General features: G+C 40.4%; 1 long non-coding RNA gene across 1 annotated transcript; it reads right to left on the bottom strand.

The window, feature by feature from the left end:
* Nucleotides 1-11,574: 11,574 nt before the first annotated feature.
* Nucleotides 11,575-13,396, bottom strand: LOC119889753. The gene is made up of 2 exons (XR_005442150.1): nucleotides 13,087-13,396; nucleotides 11,575-11,751 (listed from the first exon to the last, which is right to left on the bottom strand). It is a non-coding gene; the product is annotated as an uncharacterized LOC119889753 (long non-coding RNA).
* Between the last annotated feature and the right edge of the window lie 6,801 nt (nucleotides 13,397-20,197).

A 20,197-nucleotide genomic window follows, 5' to 3' on the forward strand; every position in this document is an offset into this window, starting at 1 on the left:
CTCCTCCCTCCCTCCTCTCCTCACAGCTCCAGACAGAACAGCATCGACAGTCTCCAAAACATTTTAAAGGGGAAACGACCTTCAACATGACCGTCACTGATACCAGGAGATGGCGACAGATGTGAGGGCCTACTTAATAATATTAGGCTACTAATACTATTAATACTAATACTAACCATATTGACTGGCTACAATCCTTTTTATATTCAATTTCAAAATCTTTATATAAATAACAGTAACAAGGATTACAAAAAAAATAGTAGGTACACATCAAAGTGTGTTTCCAGGTGTTGAGGAATATAATGACAAAAGAAGTAGCCTATAGTGTCTTCAGGGGGAGCTGCCTCAGGTCTGATAAATGTCCCCAAGTGATGTCACTTGAATCATCATCGGTTTGGGTTGAAGACTACAAGATTATCAAGATTGAAACTTAAAAAAAAAAGATTATCTGTTGGTGTGGAGCATGGATGTCTACAAAAACTGGATACAGCGTTAGAGCAGCATTGAAGCTCCTCAAATGGGCTACGTGTAATGTGACATAGGTCACTCATAGTGACAAAAAAAAACATCCAACTCTGCAGCTCCACAGATCGTTTTGGCCCCTGTTGGCTTATTGTTTTGAGTATAAACAATAACAGTAACCACAGCACTGAATCTCTCTGACCATGGCTGGAATAACCTGCTATGTGGCACAAATGAGCTGTTGGGCCTCTATTAACCCCCAGATACTTCTCACATCTGTTGTTTTTCTATGCTGGAACAACATAAGCAAGTAGAAACGTAGGAATATGTCATAAGGGCAAAACTGAAACTAGATTTTGACACTAGGACCCGCAACAAGTCATTGTCTCAAGAAGCAGGGCCCCACATTAAAAACTGAATCACTCCCTGAATCCCTGAACCCTGGATCAATTACTACAAACCAGCTGTTACCCTGTAAAGCTTTCGGGGGGCCCTGGAGTTCTAGGGTCCCCAGGTGCAGTTGACTCAGGTAATCCAGCCCTGTGTCTGAGAAACAGGTGCACATGAAAAGCTTAATAATGAATTAACTTCAGGGCTGTTTGTCATCACCGTGTACAGTAGTTTGACCAACAGTCTTCCTTTTCTGCAATGTGTGAGAGCTCTGCAGGACAACACAAGGCGTTGAGCCAGAGGAAACAGACTGTGGGTGTGTGTGACCTGCAGTAGTTGATTAGATATGGGAGCACCAGGTGCAGAGAGCAGAGGGCATACTGAATCCTCTGAAGAAATCTTGATTCATTTAGATCAGATCTAATTTCATCTTCATCATACTGCCTGAAATTTCGCTGCATAATTATAACATGGAAAACAGGGTTTCCTCCATTTATCACTTAAAGACACAGATGTGGATTTCTCCACAGCTGCATAGTGAATCATTAGTGTTACTTCAACCCAGAGAGAAAAAAAAACTCATTACCACAGCAGTCTACATCCACCAGAGTTTGTCAAACACTGTAAATCTTCAGTTAATAGCCAAGGCTTTTATTTGCTTCAATCACCGAACTTACCTTGTCTATATTTGGGAGAGGCATCTTCATGGGACAGGACTTTATTTTCTTTTGCACAAAACTCTTGCTCAGCAAAGATGGGAAATGGGCTACTATGAAATAGTTTATTTCAACCAGTATAAATATTACTTGCAGAAAAATTAGGCTTCTTTCATCTCTATTTTGTCTGAATTGTTTCTGTAAAATTAACTGAATGATCAAACTGTAGAGAATCTAACTGATCTTACAATGTACAAGCCAAGACCTTTTAACTGTTCCCAGAACATGTTTTAAGGCAAGAGGTGATCGTGTTTTCTCCGTAGTGGCTCCAAAGACACATCTTTTTAGACAAGCTCTTGTCTGTAAAAGGTGCCAAATAAATAAAATGTACTTACTTACTTACTTACTTAAGATGGGTAGCATGTCCATATTGACAAAAGTTTAAAGATTTATATTTTTCTGCTTAATGAAAACAACTTAGCTCAAGCGGGCGACCCGGTAGACTTTAATAGATTTTCTACATTCAAAGAACCTGACCTGGTTTCGACCAGGCCAGTAAAAAGGACAAGCGTGTGACTGGGACTAGGCTTATAATTGACTTGTAGCCTACTCTGTTTTAAACGCTTTTTAACAGCAAGACAACAGACAACAGTCTGATCAACAGCTTAAAATGAATTTCTGAAAAAAACAACAACACTTACATGTGTTATCTTATTACTGCAATTAAATGTGTTAATTTAGCAAAAACCATGCCTCCGAAAAACAAGATGGGATATGAAGTTTGTGTGTTCATTACAGCTCTGTTCATCGCAGTTGCTTGCTTCCCCTTTTTTATTAATTTGTTTGCATTCTAATTTGAAGTTCAACAGTTAAGCAAGCTCATAAAACACATATATATATATAAAATAGAGACTAAAAATAATAAACTAATATAAAATATGCACCCATTACAATAAGGAATAATATCCTCAAGCATAAAGATACCATTGATGCCCAGGACGTTTACATTTCAAGATATATGAGAAATGTTTAAAACTGGGACTTTTATGTTTGTAAATGGACACAGCATCTTTACTATTATTAGTTCACTACCTTTTAGCAGCATGTACAGCAGCTCTGTGTCCCCCAGGTGGCAGCAAATGACCAATTAAATCTGGAGGGAGTTGTAAGATGTCTCAGGATCATCATCAACATTCAAAGTAATGAAGCAATTCAAACAGTGCACCTGTTAGAGATTCACTTGTGGCCGCTTTGCAGCCATAAACTGTTTGATCCATTGTGCTGAGGCTACAGTATGAGGAGTGAAGTTTTATAATGTGGGGAAGCAAACTGATGTGGAGATGGGACCTCTCATTTCCTGAGCACAGACGCCTGGAATCTGAAATCAAAGATGAGGCATGTTTCCAATCAGATCATCAGGAGGATCATCAGACCTGAAGCAGGGAGGGATGGAGGGATGGAGGTATGGTACGACTGCACCATAATCTAATGTATATAGATATATATATCTAAAAGCTGGGTCCACATATTCTATTATGCTTCATTTAGTTTACCTACAAAGTAGTTGATAGAAAGCACAGCAAAATCTCCACATAACACATCAATGTCCTTTTTCATATTTAATGTGACTTCAAATTGTACATGGCTGAAGTCTGGGTCAAGATTCTTTGATTATTATCATTATTTTGATTTATCATTATTTATTTATTTTACCTATCTCTGGCTTATTTTCAAAGAAAGCCTGTGCATTGTGTCATTGTATCTGCCAGACATCAAATGGTCTTATTAATTTAATTGTCAAAGTAAACTTTAAAAACATGTATAATCCTTTATTTAAACAGATTCTCATGAGAGATCTGTGAATGAAAAAAACATAGATACTTTGCTCATACTCATACTTTATTCATCCCCAAGGGATATTGCAGTGTTGCATTTGCAGCGGTTTCCATAAATAAATAAAAATACATACATTACATAAGTAGGTCTACAACCTTGTAAAATGTTCAAGTGAAATAAGATGTAAGTTTGTTAGTTAGTTGGTTAAGGGCATAGATTTCAGTAGGAACAGTAAGGACATTTATCTACCAATATACAGTGACTTCAGAATTGTCCCCAGCAATTTCCATCAGTGTCTAGTCAATGACTTTGGTATACAAACAGTTGCATGCATTTTTAAGTTTTGAAAGATTATATCCTCCCCCCTCATTTTCTTCAGTGTATCTCCGTCTCCTCTTGCACCATGCAGGCAGGAGTGTGAGTGAGTTCTTAAGGATCTGCGACCAAGCCTATATTGGTCGGTCCGTCTGTTATAGTAAATTTTAATTCCAAGTACAAATTCAAGTTTGACCCATCCCATATAGGACAACAAGGCATCAATATTCATCAAACATAACATAACATATCACTGTAAGTAATTGCTGTAAATTTACGGCAAGATTTGAACAGTATTAACCTGTTTTTCTTAAATACAGCCCTTTACTCTTAAATTATGCTCCATTAACTCTTTCTTAAACAGTAGGCCTACTATAATGTATGCCTAAAATACAACACTTTACTGCTAATCAACCAAACAAGTATCTTAGACAACGGTATCATGCAGTATTTTTTGCATTTTGGGAAAACTATTTCACATGATCTGCACATGTGAAGCTGGATCCGTTCTGTTCTTCATCCATCTCCAACTTACTATGTTTTGGGTTATTAATTGGTGCAAAGTCCATCAGTGATGTTTCTAGTTTGTTTTGCTTGCTGAATGTGTGCATGTCATGAAAGAGGCAGCTAGCTAGAAATGCGCACACAACACAAGGCAAGTAATTTACAACATAATCGTTGAATCAGCAATGAAGTGCTGGAAAAGGTTTTTCTGTACTGCTTCTTCAAATCTATATAAGTGTGGTTGTTTTTGTCACACTTGTAGGCTCTATTTGTTACATTGCCATGAGTTCGCTTGATGACAAGTTGATAGTGCAGTCAAGGCCATAGAGCAGAAGCTGCGGGTGTATTAGTTGAACTGTTGAGTGTTTTGTGCATGATTTAAATACAACTGTTCAGTTGTATTTAGGGTGATTTTTGACATGTTTCTCTGATATCACAGATGCACCAGACTATTTTCTCTCTGCACTACTGATCATAGGAAGTACTTGCCTGTTAATCACAAGACACGATCAATTTCACACACCTGAAACATGGCAACTGTCAGGTAAACTTGCTTAACAGTCTTCCAACTGCAGTTTACTACCAGAACAGTTAAATAATGTTAATTTTACTGTAGAATAATGGCAACTCCGCTGCCAGTTCTTTGCAGTTTTACATATAATTGTACATATTCCAGTAACACTTGTACAAAAGAAAGAGAAACATAGGCTAATGCACTTTATTTGATTTTATTAACATTATATGTTCATCTATAGACTACTATCACATAAACTGTACATGAAACAGCGTGGCATATAGATTTAAAAAGACAGCACTGCACCACCACATAACAATAATGCACCTTTCACAAAAATAAAAACTGATCCCATCTTGAGCGGACAGGCCATCGGGAGCAATCTTACTGGCCAGGGGTCAGGAGTTTTTATTTTTCAGTTTTACTGTATGAGTCTGCTGCAGCGAACGCCGTCTGTGTGTCTTGCTGGGCCAAACCAATACTTTCAATATGGAGGGGGTGTACAATCTCCAAACGTTTCGTCGGGGCTGAAGTCAGCGCTGGGTTGTGTGATAGGCTCAACAGAGACGGCAAATGTGGAGAAGAGAGAGAAAGAGGGAAAAGGAATGTGTGATGCAGAAAAAATAAGAATTAAGAAGAAAAAATGTTGGCATAAGAGGCAGCTAAATGTGCCAAATTAACTAATTCTGTTTGTCTATATGTGTATCAGCTGTGGAGGTGATGCAGAGGTACAGGGTGATGATGACCCCAGTCATGTTGATGAGGAGGGAGAGAAGGGACAGGAGGAGCAGCAGGAGGAGAAGGTAAATGGAACCAGACAAAACAGAGACAGATACAGGGGCAGTGTGTTTTTAGAATTAAAGGATGGATTATTTTAAATCACATTTATTAATGATTTTCTTCTCGTGCATATGTAGCTGTACAATCAGTAAATGCTGAGGGTCCAGCACAGGGGAAGCTGAGCCAGGGAGAGACCTACTCAGAGATAAAGATGAGGGATTGGATTTTTATGCACACACATACACACTGCTGTATTTTATGGGAATGTATTGTAGTTTTTGAGTATATTTAAGTATTTTAGCCCTCTGACTGACTCAGGCTTGCCTGAACTGGTCTTGTTCAGTGCAGAGCTGCCTTGGTTTTACAAACTGAAGAGGCAGGTGTCATCCTGAAGTTTCTTGAAGGTCTTAAGCGTAATCTGATTCACTGTATACAACAAAAACATTAATATGTATTAAAATAACTGCAAAAAATATAATGCATGCCCCCAAAAGGGTGCTGGCATAAAAGACCTCTCTGTCTCAAAGTCCCGGGCTGAATTTCTGTCCCAGTACATCCCTGGAGACCGTGTTCATTCTGATTGATTATATGCTCAAGCCTGACATTTTTGTAATGAACCCAATTGTCCAGCAGATGGCACTGCAATCACCGAAGAAACATGAAGAAAGTTTCAGTTCAGATGTCCTTTTGTTAATAATTATCTAATCAATAACTGACCAATAACATTTTAAGGGCAAATCAGTTTAAACATGTTACTATTGCTAACAATAACATCTTAGTGAAGCACCTCTTCTTGTTTCCATTATGCTTTTTTATACTGCTAAGACACACGTGCTTAAAAACATACCCTGAAAGTACCAATATACTGTGTTTTTTGTTTCTAGAGAGAAGTTGGTGACTTTTTTTGAATGGATGCCATTGATTGTACTGCAGCTTAAAGCACTATGCACTGACTTCAGCTTTGATGACAGTGGTGACCAACTGAGATTAATGGTTGAAACTACTGTGATCAAGCCAGACTGAGAAGCCAACTGAAGTTAGACAATTTTTTGTCAAATCTGAGATCTCTCTGTTGCTGTAGATCTTGTGCACCCAAGTATAGTTGACTTATTGTACACAGCCTCATTGCCCCACCAGGGGTCAGTCTCTGCCAACTCATCTGTGTTGCTCCAATCCACATGACTGCATTAGAAATTCTAGGCCAAATCTCAAAGCGTCCAATACCAAACATGTCAGGGTGACATACTACAAGAAATGTTACTTAAAATTATACACAATACATCAAGACTATTTATATTTGATGATATGATGGGAGTCAAAAAGGATGTAATCTAAAGGTTTAAATATTTCTCTAAAGCACTATATACAACATGCATTCATTTATTTTGGGGAGCCATTTCAGATGAGTGCAACAAGCTGTAAACACATATTATCACCAAAGTGTCAGCAAACGCTTCCTCATTTATACATCCAGCAGATACGGAGCAACATTAAGGTTCATTTAGAGTTGTGTTTGTGTCCACTTGATGAATGAAAGTCCAACACTCGCTCTCCTCTCTCCACTAACTCCTGGCTCTATAGATGGTAAATGCTCCACTGCGTTTATCAGTTTGCTGCTAACTTTGTCTGCTGTTTGGTGCTGGGCAGGCAGCGTACATTGGGTTCCTCAGAGCCTTGACACTGTTACTGTTTACAGCAACAGCCTCCTGCTGAGGAGGTCTTTTAATTGATTATTCTCTCTGGGTTTGTCACTGTGTCCGACACTTTTCACATTACACACTGTATATTAATTCCCACAACCACCAAATCCTTAGTTTCCGCCTCCCTGCCTCCTATATTGGCACTGAATTTTGGCATTGGATGTAAATCGTGAGCTGTGGAATCATCCGATATGAACATAATTCTCAGGGATACTTTGTTTAATATACTATGTAGATTGACTTAAATCAATAGAGGAAAAGGCAGGGGATTTATCATCTGGGTACCATGAGTATATGCACAAAATTATATGGCAAACCGCCCAATAATTTTTGAGATATTTAAGCAAAAGCCTAAAACATTAACATCATTGTGGAGCTGCATGAAAAATCAAGGAATCACCACAGTCAGTTAGGTTCATCCTCTGGGGAACATGGATGTTTGTAGACAATTTCTGTGCAACCCATCAAATAGTTGTTCAGATATTTCAGTCTGAGCTAAAGTGATGGACCAACTGACAGACCGACATTGCAACCCCTTGAACCATGCTAGCATGGCTAAAAAATCACAGCGGCTCATTACTCAACAATTCCCGCACTTCACTGAAAGCCACAGATCGATGACATCAAAACGCGTCAGAGCGTCTGCAGGAGCATTTTTCCCTTTAACACAGCTGAACTTACAAAGGCACCAGAGGTGGATTCACATTCAGTCAGTGTGCGCTGCTTTGCATCAGAATCCAGCCGAGGCACAATTTAATCAAGTCATCTTCCATATTTCACACAGCCAGACTATCAAAAAGAGATGTGTCAACGCAAATTGTAGTGAAGCTGAACCTCACCCTCACCCCCACCCTCTCTTCCCCTGTGTGCTCCATCCACTTCCCCTGTAACTTACACCCCTCAGTAGCAATATGATTTCGGCAGTAATGTGTTTCTATTGCTCTTCCTGTGATGCCCTGCGGTATCACTGCACCGCTGTATGAAGAGCTCGAGGGGCTTTGGAGAGCCTCATTTACCTCCATAATCTTACACAGTCAATGACATGCTAGCATGGTGTGGTGCACTCATGCACACACAACGTAGAGATGGAATACGTCTGAAAACAGAAAGAAGAGTCCTTGTACGTGGTTGACTTGAGGGAGAATTAACATAGTGAAAACGCTGCATTATGCAAATGTATTATGGTTCCTCTCTGACAGTGCGGGTAAATTGGATGATGTTTTATGATGATGTAAGAGTGAGTTAAGGCACAATGGATCAGTGCGTTTAATACCTCTTTGATATGTGTCTTCCTCCACCAGCGAGCCCCTCCTCGCCTCATCCTGCTCCGAGATGCTGAATTCGTCAGCGTGGCTTTGTGATGCCTCCCACAAGATTCTTGCTGTTCAGGCTCAGAGAGTCAATAAGACAATAACACAGCGCTGGATTAGTCTGAGGATGAACTGGGGACGAGGCAGACTGTAGGAGCTGAGAGTGTTAAACCTTACTAAGGGGATAAAAGGACTGGAAATGTGTTTTGGCTGCTGAGTGGCTCACCCAGCAGTCACATTATTTAGTTAAAAATAAAAGAGATGTGACTTTTTCAGTTTTGCAGTCATGAGGAGAGGTAAGGATAAAGGGATCATCAGCAAGGTCAGATGCTCAGACATAAACAAGAATTAATCCTGTTACAGTGGCTAAGGTTGAGTGAAGTAACTGAATCAGAGTATTGCAGTAATACACACAAACACAAGCACACATATAGCAACACACACATGACGGCGGCCTTGGCTTTGTTCTAAAGCTCTTAGCCATTTGTCTAGTGTTACACAGGCTCCATTTACTCCTGATTGCTTGTGACTGGTGACCTCTGAACCCAATCCACACAGGTACTGCAGAACGAATCATCAATACTGGCAGCAGGTTGTTTTTGCCTCCGGACTGCCGGATAAATGATGCCCTTGGTGGACACACACATTCAAAAGAGAAACACACACACAGGAAGACAAATTTACTGCAAGTCACATTTCCTTGACATCGCAACTAAACGTTTAGGAAATTTGTCTCGAGCATCCATGGGTTTTAATTAATAATTAGTTTATACGATATGAAACTCTGTTTAATCTGTCATAATTAATCACAGTTAACATCAAATCCACATTCAGTTTTTGGTCAGTGTTACATTTTTGTTACGAGGGAATGCAGCATAACCACAGAAATTCTTGCAGACTTGATGTTTAATGTGATGATTTACACAACAAAGTTTTTTTTAAAAGAGTTGACTCATTCAGTGGTTCCCAGCCAAGATAAACCTGAGGAGTCTCAATGTGATATGAAGAATAGGAAAGGAGACAAAATGTTTTGCTACCCAAAATAATGTACAAAAAAAAGTTTGGAAACCATTGTTGTAATTGATGTTAATACTTTTCACAAATGAATGGAAGCCAATAGGCCAATGGCCGCCAGGAACGGCAGAAAAAATACACCCAACAATGTAAAACTTTATAGCATAGAATAAAAAAATGCTGTCTTTTTTTGTTTATTTGAGCCTATACGCTACAAATCCTGTATGTTTTATATTGATGATGTTCAAAGCCGGCAGCTATCATTGATTTCAGACAACCCACCCAGTTGCATAACTATGAATAACTATTAAATGCTTTGACATCAGCATGTCCCTGAATGCACCTTTGAGTTTCAGAATCGTCGCTGCTCACTGTGGATGTGATAGTTTATCTATTGTATCCACTGTATGTTAAAATTAACTGACATCAGTGAATGTCTGGAAGGAATGCACTTTAGAAAATGATCAGCAGAAATGTAATGTAATATAAATTGTAAATTGCAAAATAATGCAACACAGTTGTACAGTAAACAGCATGGTGCATTAAAGGGGAAAACCACTGTTTCTTTTTAGATCAGCTTGTTTTCCTTTCTCGGAAGAAGACATTTGCTGCTTCATTCTTGTTCCGAATCAAAAACACACTTTCACAGAGCAGAACAGTTAATGGAAACTCCAACTTGATCATCTTTAAACCACTGTTGTATTACATTACATGCCACCTGTTTCCTCTCCTCCAGGAAATAATCTCAAAAACAGGACACCTTAGAAAAGTTATTATCACTTCTTTGTCCTATAACTCTGTCTTTTTTATGTGTTACAAAAATGTATTTCCAGGAAAGATCGTGTCTAAGAAATTACAAAAAATTTGATGCTAAAACCTACTTATGTATGCGCTGAACATTTAAAGAAATGTAGACTGTCTGTAAAAGACATCGGCATGCCAATATACACTATACTAGTTTACTCTACTGTACACACAGATACTCTTACTCTCTCTTTCACACACACAAACGTACATCTAGGTGATGAATCGTGGCCTTGAGGCAGGAGGCCTTGATTTTGGGACATCCAATATCAGGCCTTGGGGAAAAAGAAGAGGCACGCACTCATATATATATATATATATACACACACACAAACACACCCCAACCAGCCATCCCCTCCATCTTCTTACCCCTCCCATCCCCCTTCTGTCCACCCCCTCCCCATCCCTGCTGTCTGAAACCCTTGTTACAGATACAGCAGATTTAGTTGGGGGGCCAGGTGCCCAGGGACGCCACACACCGGCTCCCCCTTCCTCTACCCCGCCCCAGCCTCCCATCACACAGGGAGTAAATGTATTCATCTCATCCTCTCCGGCCAGAGAGGTCACAGCCTTATCTCGCCCTCTGCTGTAGCGCTGTCAGCTCACCAGCCACAAACCATAACTTCTAACTGCTAGCAAGAGCGCCGTGTGGTCAGAGGCCGGCGAGGAAGACAGGGAGGCAGTGACGAGTGGGGAGGAAGAACAAAGACGAGGACAGGACAGGACAAAAAAAAAGGAGAGAGAGAAAAGGAAGAGGAAGCGGCATCAAGAGGGAGAAGGAGAGGGTTGTGTCGAAAGTGAAAAGAATGAAAAATTAAAAGCACCCATAAAAGATCAAAAAGGGGGGAAATCATTTTATCCAGCTATTTAGACTATTATTGAATCCAATCTAATATCATTTTCCAAATATTAGCCATGTTCTGTCTCTATTAAATTTAAAGCTGAGGTAGGCAATTTTTGCCAGAAGTATTTTTTGTTATATACGTTGAAATTCTCTTTATATCCTGAGCATCAATCAATAAATCAAATGCTCTGGCACTAAATGAATGAAAAACCAATATATGTGGCTATTGCAGGGCTGAAATAAGCACGGCCGAATGAACAAATTAAATTATTGTCTGGCCTGCCTACCTGCATGAACTCACGGTGCATGAAAATGTGTTTTGGGGGCGTGGCTTTGGAGGGAGGCGTGAAGGGAGGGGGTGGGATGATTTCAGTTAGATACTTTTAAAATCTAGCTGTCTCCGTTTAATACTCCTGAGAATCCAAGAGCAGGACACAGACAAGGATTTCAAGAGAAATTCACAGTTCGGGTTTATTCACAACTTCACAAATGTGCAACTGAGGTTTGTTGCTAGAACTCTTGCAAAAAGGCAGGCAGACGCAGTGAGCTGGGCATGCGGTGGAACAGCAGGTGAGGCGCTGAATGATGTGGACAGAGTGAGATCTCTGGCAGGGAACGAAACCTGAGGCACAAGCAAAAACAGAGTCAGGCAGAAGATCGGGAAACAAGAGCAAAAAGAGATTCAGAAGTTTGGCTGTAGCATAAATACCACAGAGATGAACAGACAAACTGGAGTGAACTCTGGAATTACCTGGATGTCTGCATAAATTGGTCGTTAAAATGTGATCTGATCTTCATTTAAGTCACGACAACATGTGCTTAAAGTAATACCAAAGTAAGAAAAATTACATGTTTTCATCTTTTTATTGAACAAACCGTGTAAACATTCGCAGTGCAGGGTGGAAAAAGTATGTGAACCCTTAGATTTAACAACTGGTTGACCTTCCTCCAGCAACAACCTCAACCACACGTATCCTGAAGTTGCAGATCAGACCTGAACAACGGTCAAGTGGAATTTTGTTTGCAATTTTGAAATCCAGGTAACATTAATTCCAAAGCGTTCACACACTTTTTCCTGTGACTGTATACTGCAGGTCTTGATTAGTAGACGAGTCTCAGGCTACATCCACACTACTACGTAAAAAACAAACAAAAAAAACGATCTCCGTCCACCCAAACAAAAACACTGTCAGTGCAGTTGTGTTTTTGCTTTGCATGACTGATAAGACCCAGTATCTGCGTCATCGTTTTCAGAGTCCCTGTTTTTGCCTGTCCGCACTAAATACGCTACCCCAGCGTTTTAAAACGAAAATGGGATCTGTCTTCCTGCATGTGCTTGCCACGGCCATGCAACACACACCCACACACTGAGAAGACAGAGAGGAGACAAACATGAAACACAAGGAAGGGAAAAACAGCAGAAACACCAGGAAGGGGTGGCACAGCCAACTATAAAAGTCTAGTTCTCCATCGTTGCCTACCTTGCCCACCCCAGCTTTAAAGGTACAATTGAGCAATGTATTTTAATACTGCTTTATACATAGTAACCATTATACATCATTGAGATTTATTCAACTGCTGTAAATCAGTGCCGGTTGCAGAGAATTAAAAATTTCACACTGGCTCTGTGTATTTACTGGGAAAACACCACCTTTCCTGGTATCTGTTTATTTGCTGGGAAAGCTCATTTCAAGTCTCCCAAAACTAATCACCTCGTGTTTTGTACCTTTCCGAACACTGATTTGTAATTGGGATTGAATTTGTTAGGCAAGTAAACAACCTATTTTATCTTTAAAGTCAGCAGCATGTAGTTTTCTGAAATCACAAAGTGAATTTGATGAAGTTAATTAAGGATTGTGCAGAAGGACACACATTTCGCAATTGTGGTTTCCTACATCTGCCACTAGACGTTACCAAAGAGTCATATTCTATTGATAGCCTCTTTAAAGATACCGACCTTTATAGGAAATCCCTTTAAGCAAGAGAAATTGCAGCGCATGGATTCACCGGGTTAGGAGATTTTTTCGTAGAGTCTTGAAGCCTGTAAATGAGTCTCAATGACTTGTTAAGACAGATGAGTTTTGCAGTGAATTTAAAGAGAAATGAGGATCGTGTGAAGCGGGGGAGGGGAGCGGGGATGCTGGTGATATTACATGCAGCGCACTTCGCCTCGACGGGAAGTGTTTTACAATGCAGCCGTCAGATGTAGAGGAAGGCACTTCCACCGGAGTCCAGTTAATTAACCACATCAGTTTCTTAATGTGATCAGTTTTAATTAAAACGGAATTTAATCGGGAGTAGTAACAGGAGGGCAGCAGCGGTGACAGTTGGGGGAGGGAGGGGGAGGGGGTGTGAGGAGGTTATGCCACAGTAGGCAAGTTACTTAAATGTGTGTGTGTGTGCGTGTTTGTGTGTGTTTGTGCCAGGAGCTGCAGCAGCCCCGGTTTCCCTCACTTCAGATTTGTGGGTGTCTAATTAATATGGATGGAGCATTAAGCCTTTTGGACTCTGGTGCCTCTCATTTCATGACTATTAATGATTTTAATGAACTGGGCTAATAAGGCCGTTTTTCTTCGCTGAGCTCTGGAAGGGCTATCCGACACACGCCAGGGTCAGGAGGACGGGCTTCCACAGCACTCACAAACCCATTAACGCTACATAGTCCGTGCGCTCATCAGACGCTCAAACACTGAGAGCACCGTGTGAAACTCTCTCTTTATTATGAAGGAAGGTAGCGCCGGCCGGCCTTTAGAGGAGGCAGGTCACACGGTGCTATGTTGAACAGATATGAACAATGAACGAAACCAAAACCCTTTTCAGTTATCAAATATGTAACATTCATCTGTTAAAGCTTTTTGACATGTAGGTGTATAGGTGTTACATAAATATTCTACAATAGCTTATTCAGATATGAAAGAACTATGTTGAGAGAGAAAATGCTTGCAAGTTACCAGGAAATGTATTAAATGACGTAAAACTTTACTTAAATTAATCATCAATAAATGCTGCCAGAACTCCAGATTTAAACATAATCTGTTTTATGAATGACAAGCCATTTTACATGAGCAGGGAAAAGCAACCTTGACACATGAGGATTTTATCTTTTTTTTTTGTTCAAGCTCCAGTCCAGTGATTCTACTCTGGAGAGCTTTTGTCCTGTCCTGCGGGAATGAATGTGTCTCATCTCATTTTAGTCGAATCAACTTGGAAACAATGCAACACAATAAAGTGGCTGTGCTGCAGAGGCGGCGTTGGATGAAATAAGAAACGGAGTGTGACTGAAGAGTGTGTTCGTTTCACAGCGAATACAGAGTTTTTTCGTCTTTCATCTCTACAATCATGATGTGAGAAACTGTGCTGACTTTCATCACTAACTTCAAGGTCTGGTTTAAAAAGGAAGCTACTCTAGTTTTGTTTCCCATGCATGAAAGCTCCTGACCTTTGCTGCTATTTCACATTGAACACTATCCCTGACCACTGGTCCTGACAACACTTTCTTCCCCCACTGGGCCTGATAGACCGGCATTGATTATCGCTTCGCTATAGCAAGAAACAAAGCTCCTGAACTACAATCTTCACCTTTCTCCATCTTCCCTCTCACACCATTCTCCTCGCCACCTGGGTCAAATCATGGTGGAGTTGCTGGCCTTGCGTGAGGAAATTTACAGCCCGATGTAACCATCTGTTATGTAGCAAACGCATTATGTTCGGGCTCCTTCACCTTCTTGAACGCACTGCTTTGTATTGTAAATGTGCCATTAGCATTCATGAAGGTATTTACATGCATTCACAAGCCACGTTGCTGGTATTTATATCCCACAGCGAAAGTTATGGCATTCTCCCAAGTTATGATTGCTCCCTTTAAAGGGTCAATTCACCAAATAACTCACGCACAATGTGACAAAGATTAACTCTTGGTGATGAACTTTCAATTTGTGAATTTCTCTTTTGTGTATAACTAGCTAAATTAAGACATGTCACATCAAGTTCACATACTTAAATAATGTAGCTTTTGAAGTACAGTACGGAAGCTCTAAGGGGCCATCAATTCAAATATTTATTTTACTCTGTTTTCCCATGATGGGAAACGGGATAATTTTCTCGTGATCTCGAGATCAAACTACAGCTGAATACAGGGGACGGCCGGTGTGTTTCTTTGGGATCATTGGAAGCACTTCACAGTGTGATTAGCTTAGTTGGTAGAGCACAGGACTCATAATGGATTCCCTGAGGATTGCTGGTTTGATTCCTGCTCTTCATATATTTTTTTTCTTCTTTTGTGTGTTTTTTATTATGCTCTTCAACAAAGTTATTATGACGAGATTCAGGGAAATCCAATCACACATTTACTGACGGTTATTTTAAAGGTTCCTAAATAGCCGTCAGGAAATGTTTAACGTTAAATGGATTCCCCTGAATGAGAAGCACAGGAATTTCCTCTGCCTGGGAATGATGGGGAAATGAAACGTCCTTAGGTTGATGGATGTGGACTAATCGCCAGTCTCATCATAAGAACTTTGTTGAAGAGGATTATGAAAAAGTTAAAAATTAAAGTAAAGTTGGTTTCAGTGCCCGAGTCTTATAATGTAAGACTTCATAAGAGCACATCAAGTCAACACATTATAATTGGCTACGTCTGTTCATTTAGCCTAAGCATTTACACTGTCGGCGATTTTCTGTCTTCCTGCATGTGTCAGCTGCAGCTGTGTTATGTAACTACTGTATGTCTATTTGTCTAATATTATAGATTCCTCTTTGTTAGTAAAATATACCACTCTGCTGCCAGTAGACTTGTTCATGTTTGCAATTGGTCATCTGCTGCTAACACTGCCTCTTTAGGGTGAACGCGCTCATGTCTGGATAGGGAAACCCTGGGTTGCATACCGAGTTGTTCGTGTGACCACTTATCCTGATCCCGATTGTTAGGGTTACTGAAGCCGGATAATGAAAAAACATCCTGGGTATGTTCAAGGCCCCTGGTCAAATGCCCAAACTGTAAACAAATTCTAAGACGCACATCCTTGACTGTGTGTGTATGGATCTATATAAGGTGGCTAAAAAGGGAAATGATTGATGACTTTCTCTATTGTATTCTATCATAGTTTCTTCTCACTCACCACCTCTCCAGTTCTTTCCTGTCTCCCTCTCTGTCCACTGAGTCCACAAGAGTCAACATGAGATTATTTGTTTGTAACCATTGCATGCTGTTCATATTTGTTCATATTTGAACAGCATGGGGTCTACATGATTACGGATGACGGATAGCTGTAGGTAAATGTAGGCTGTTGCCTTCTGAAGTTAGATCCTTTATTTACCTCCATGCCTCCTCTGCCGCCATCCATCTTCTCCTTTCTCCTTTTCTTGTGCTTGATTAGAACAAAGTAAACATCCATTAGGAGCAGCATTTGTGCAGCATTAATATAAGAAACATTCATAGAAATACAGATACGGAACCAGCTGCTCATTTTCATTTTCAGCTCACCCTCTTTTGTAGAAAGCCCAATGTCACTGCTCATTTTCATTGTTATTGTCATGACGTCAAACACAGGTCTTTGACCAAGGGTGTGTTTTTATTATGCGTAGGATTTTCCCCTTTGTGTTTTCTGCACTGAACAAAATTATAAACGCAACACTTTTGTTTTTGCCCCCATTCATCATGAGCTGAACTCAAAGATCTAACACAAATCTGTCAAAATCTGTGTTAGTGAGCACTTCTCCTTTGCTGAGATAATCCATCCACATCACAGGTGTGGCATTATCAAGATGCTGATCAGACAGCATGGGTATTGCACAGGTGTGCCTTAGGCTGTGGTTATGAGGGAGCAATGCAATTGGCATGCTGACTGCAGGAATGTCCACCAGAGCTGTTGTCCGTGAATTCAATGTTCATTTCTCAACCATAAGCCGTCTCCAAAGGCATTTCTGAGAATATGGCAGTACATCCAACCGGCCTCACAACCACCAACCCAGGACCTCCACATCCAGCATCTTCCAGGATCGTCTGAGACCAGCCACCCAGACAGCTGCTACCACAATCAGTTTGCATAACCAAAGAATTTCTGCACAAACTGTCAGGACCCGTCTCAGGGAAGCTCATCTGCATGCTCGTCATCCTCATCAGGGGTCTCGACCTGACTGCAACTTCGCACAGCCATTGAAGAGGAGTCGGCCAACACTCCACAACCTGATCAACTCTATGCGAAGGAGATGTGTTGCACTGCGTGAGGCAAATGGTGGTCACACCAGATACTGACTGGTTTCTGGACCCCCCCGGACCTCCCAATACAGTGAAACTAAACATTTTCGAGTGGCCTTTTATTGTGGCCAGCCTGAGGCACACCTGTGCAATAGCTAACTTCAGCAACCCATGCGGCTTATAGTGCTTTCAGACCAAAAGCGAAGTAAGCATTGGGGGCGGTGCGTTTACCTACAAAGTCAATGCACAGGGGCACAGAGCCGCAATTTCCTGCCGGCGACATGAAGGTCTTCGTGTGAGTTGAAAACTACGCCGTTTACTCACGCAGGAGCTCAGAGTAAACTGCTTTCATTAAATTTGCTTTTTACTTTAGTACTTTAAACACTTTACTTTTTTTGGGATTACAAAGTTGATTTATCTTCACTGGAACTTCGCAGCAGGTTTCAATGTTGTTGTTAGCGTCTGTTGACAACCAGAGCTTTGTTGGACTACTACTTCACATTTATATAAAAAACGGACAAAACTGGAAGCGAGGAAGTTGAAGTACTAGGTGAGTTCAGAAAATATGTCTCTGTAACTTTACTCCAGCTATCGTTGTACTTTACTGCGAACAAGTTAGCATAGCATAGTCCCGATCGCTCCAAAATCCATTCAGAAAACATTTTAGAAGGTGTTGTCCTGCTGACTTGCTGACAGACCTGACAAAGCATGAATTCATACGTTTAAAAAATTAGCATCATATTGTAGTTATTAGTTAGTTCGGTTTGATCTGTTTATTGCACTTAAATCACAGCAAAATGTTCACTTTGGTTCATACAGCTGTAGTAATTTTGAGTTGTGTTTATCCGCGTTATTGCGTTGTGTGTGTACACTTGGCAGTTGTACAGCGATAAAACCCTTGCGAGGAAAGTGTTAGTTAAGGATTAAATTCGCGTTTGGTCTGAATGCACAGCGGTTAGCCACAGCTTTGTTTGCCAAATAATCTACTGTGCCTTCCCAGCTGTAGCGCTATAATTGCCTTTTTTAATTTATCCCCACTTGCTGATGCCCTTTTGGATTCTCTTTGCCTCCCTTGTTTTTGGACCAAGAAAACTTTTGCTTTTATCTTACCTGTTCTGTCATTAATGTCCACATCTTGTTTTACATGTGGAGGTTGATGTATTGGGGTTCAAAGCTTTTGATGCAGGTTCACATCCTGGCTCATTTATATAATTTAACCATGACCACAATCTTCTGCTAACCTTAAGAGTCTGGGCCAAGTTTTCCCCTTGCACACTCATCAATAAAAATGGGAAATCCCAAATCATCTTATAAATCACCTTACCTTTCACAGCAAAACTAAAAAATCTAGCGATATATGGCTGTTAAAAAATCATAAATCATGAAAAGATTGAAGAAGCACTCTAGATATTAGAAAAAATACAGCAAACAAAAAAGGGTGGACGATGTTGAACACATAAATATGTTTACACATGCTTTAGGTTACAGGTCATTGTCAATTTTTGCAGAATCAGAATTCTGATTCTGGTTTGTGGCAGAATTATATTTTATTTATTGATTTATTATTCAAGTATCTATTTAAAATGGACCCATGATTGCCCTGATTTGGCCATAATGAATGATTTTCATGACTGTGGAGCGTCTGCGCTAGTATGTACAAAATTAGACAGGAATGTATATGATATCTTTCAGCCTCATGTTACTTTTTAGAACTATAAATATGTATGTGATCATTTAGTTACAGGCTGTTAGAGGCTGAAATATGAATGTAGATGACTTTAAAGTCATTAAACACGTGAGTCTTTTTAACAGGATTTTAAATGTCTTCTGTTTGTTCCCAGCTTTAGGGCAACAGGGTCAAATGTTTGACAATTAGCATAAAAAACTTAACACTTGACAATATCACAACCATCTGACACCACTGAACTCTAAACTCTGTACATCACAGTGAACAAATGAGCATAATAATAGTCGTGAAACATTATGGGGAGATAAATGACAGTGGCTCACAGACATTTAGCTGGTTGCTTCTCCGTATGCTGGAGACGTGCCTCCTCTCCTCAAGGCCTTTAGTGGATGATATTCTGCTTGTCTCTTGATGGGTAAGGGAGCAATAGAGCTAATATGGCCATAGTAGCTTTTACAGCCACATCTATTACAACCACTAACTATCTCATTTGTCCTCCTGACCAAACAACAATGGCAGCTGGCTGAGGTTTTTGCAGGTCCGACTGCAGCTGAGGAGGACAGCAGTCGAATTGTGTCAAGTAGGCCGGCATGCGGTATAAGCATACAGTAAGTATTTCATTTGGTCATTATTGGGTTCCTTATTAACTAGTCATTATTTTTTGTCACCATTAAAGGCTTATTGTCTCTTTTTTAATTAAGCAAGTTTCTTAATTGGATGTGCGACCCAGGTTTATGGAGTGAGAGTGAATAAAGAGAGAGAGAGAGAGTGTTTGTGTGTGTGTGTGTAGGGGAATGGCAGGTTTCTGCCCTAGAGAGCGATGGTGTTTGTTCGCTTATTGTGTTGCTCAGTGATGAATGCGTTTGCAAGGCGAGAAAAAAGCTCCACCACAAGGCAAATAGTTTCTTCATATTAGTCACCAGTGACACCCTATTTTAGAGCGGCTTGATCTAGTTAGTGCTGCCGCAGTCAGACATTTGGCTGCCAAACATTAGCCTCATCTCTGCGAGACATCACACGCTCCCTCACAATGAGGACGTGCCCTGAACGGCAACAACCCGCCGTCACAAATGGAAGGACAGAACCTATCCGTTTCTGTGAGATGTTTTGTGTGCTTGCATCTTTTAGCAGGGTAATTCACGGTGCGCGTGTCAATACATCATAGGCCTCTCTAAATTGAGCTTT

Source organism: Micropterus salmoides, unplaced genomic scaffold (assembly GCF_014851395.1).
Source record: "Micropterus salmoides isolate LMB-PRFRI ecotype aquatic unplaced genomic scaffold, ASM1485139v1 Ms_hic_scaffold_6, whole genome shotgun sequence".
Lineage (NCBI taxonomy): Eukaryota > Metazoa > Chordata > Actinopteri > Centrarchiformes > Centrarchidae > Micropterus > Micropterus salmoides.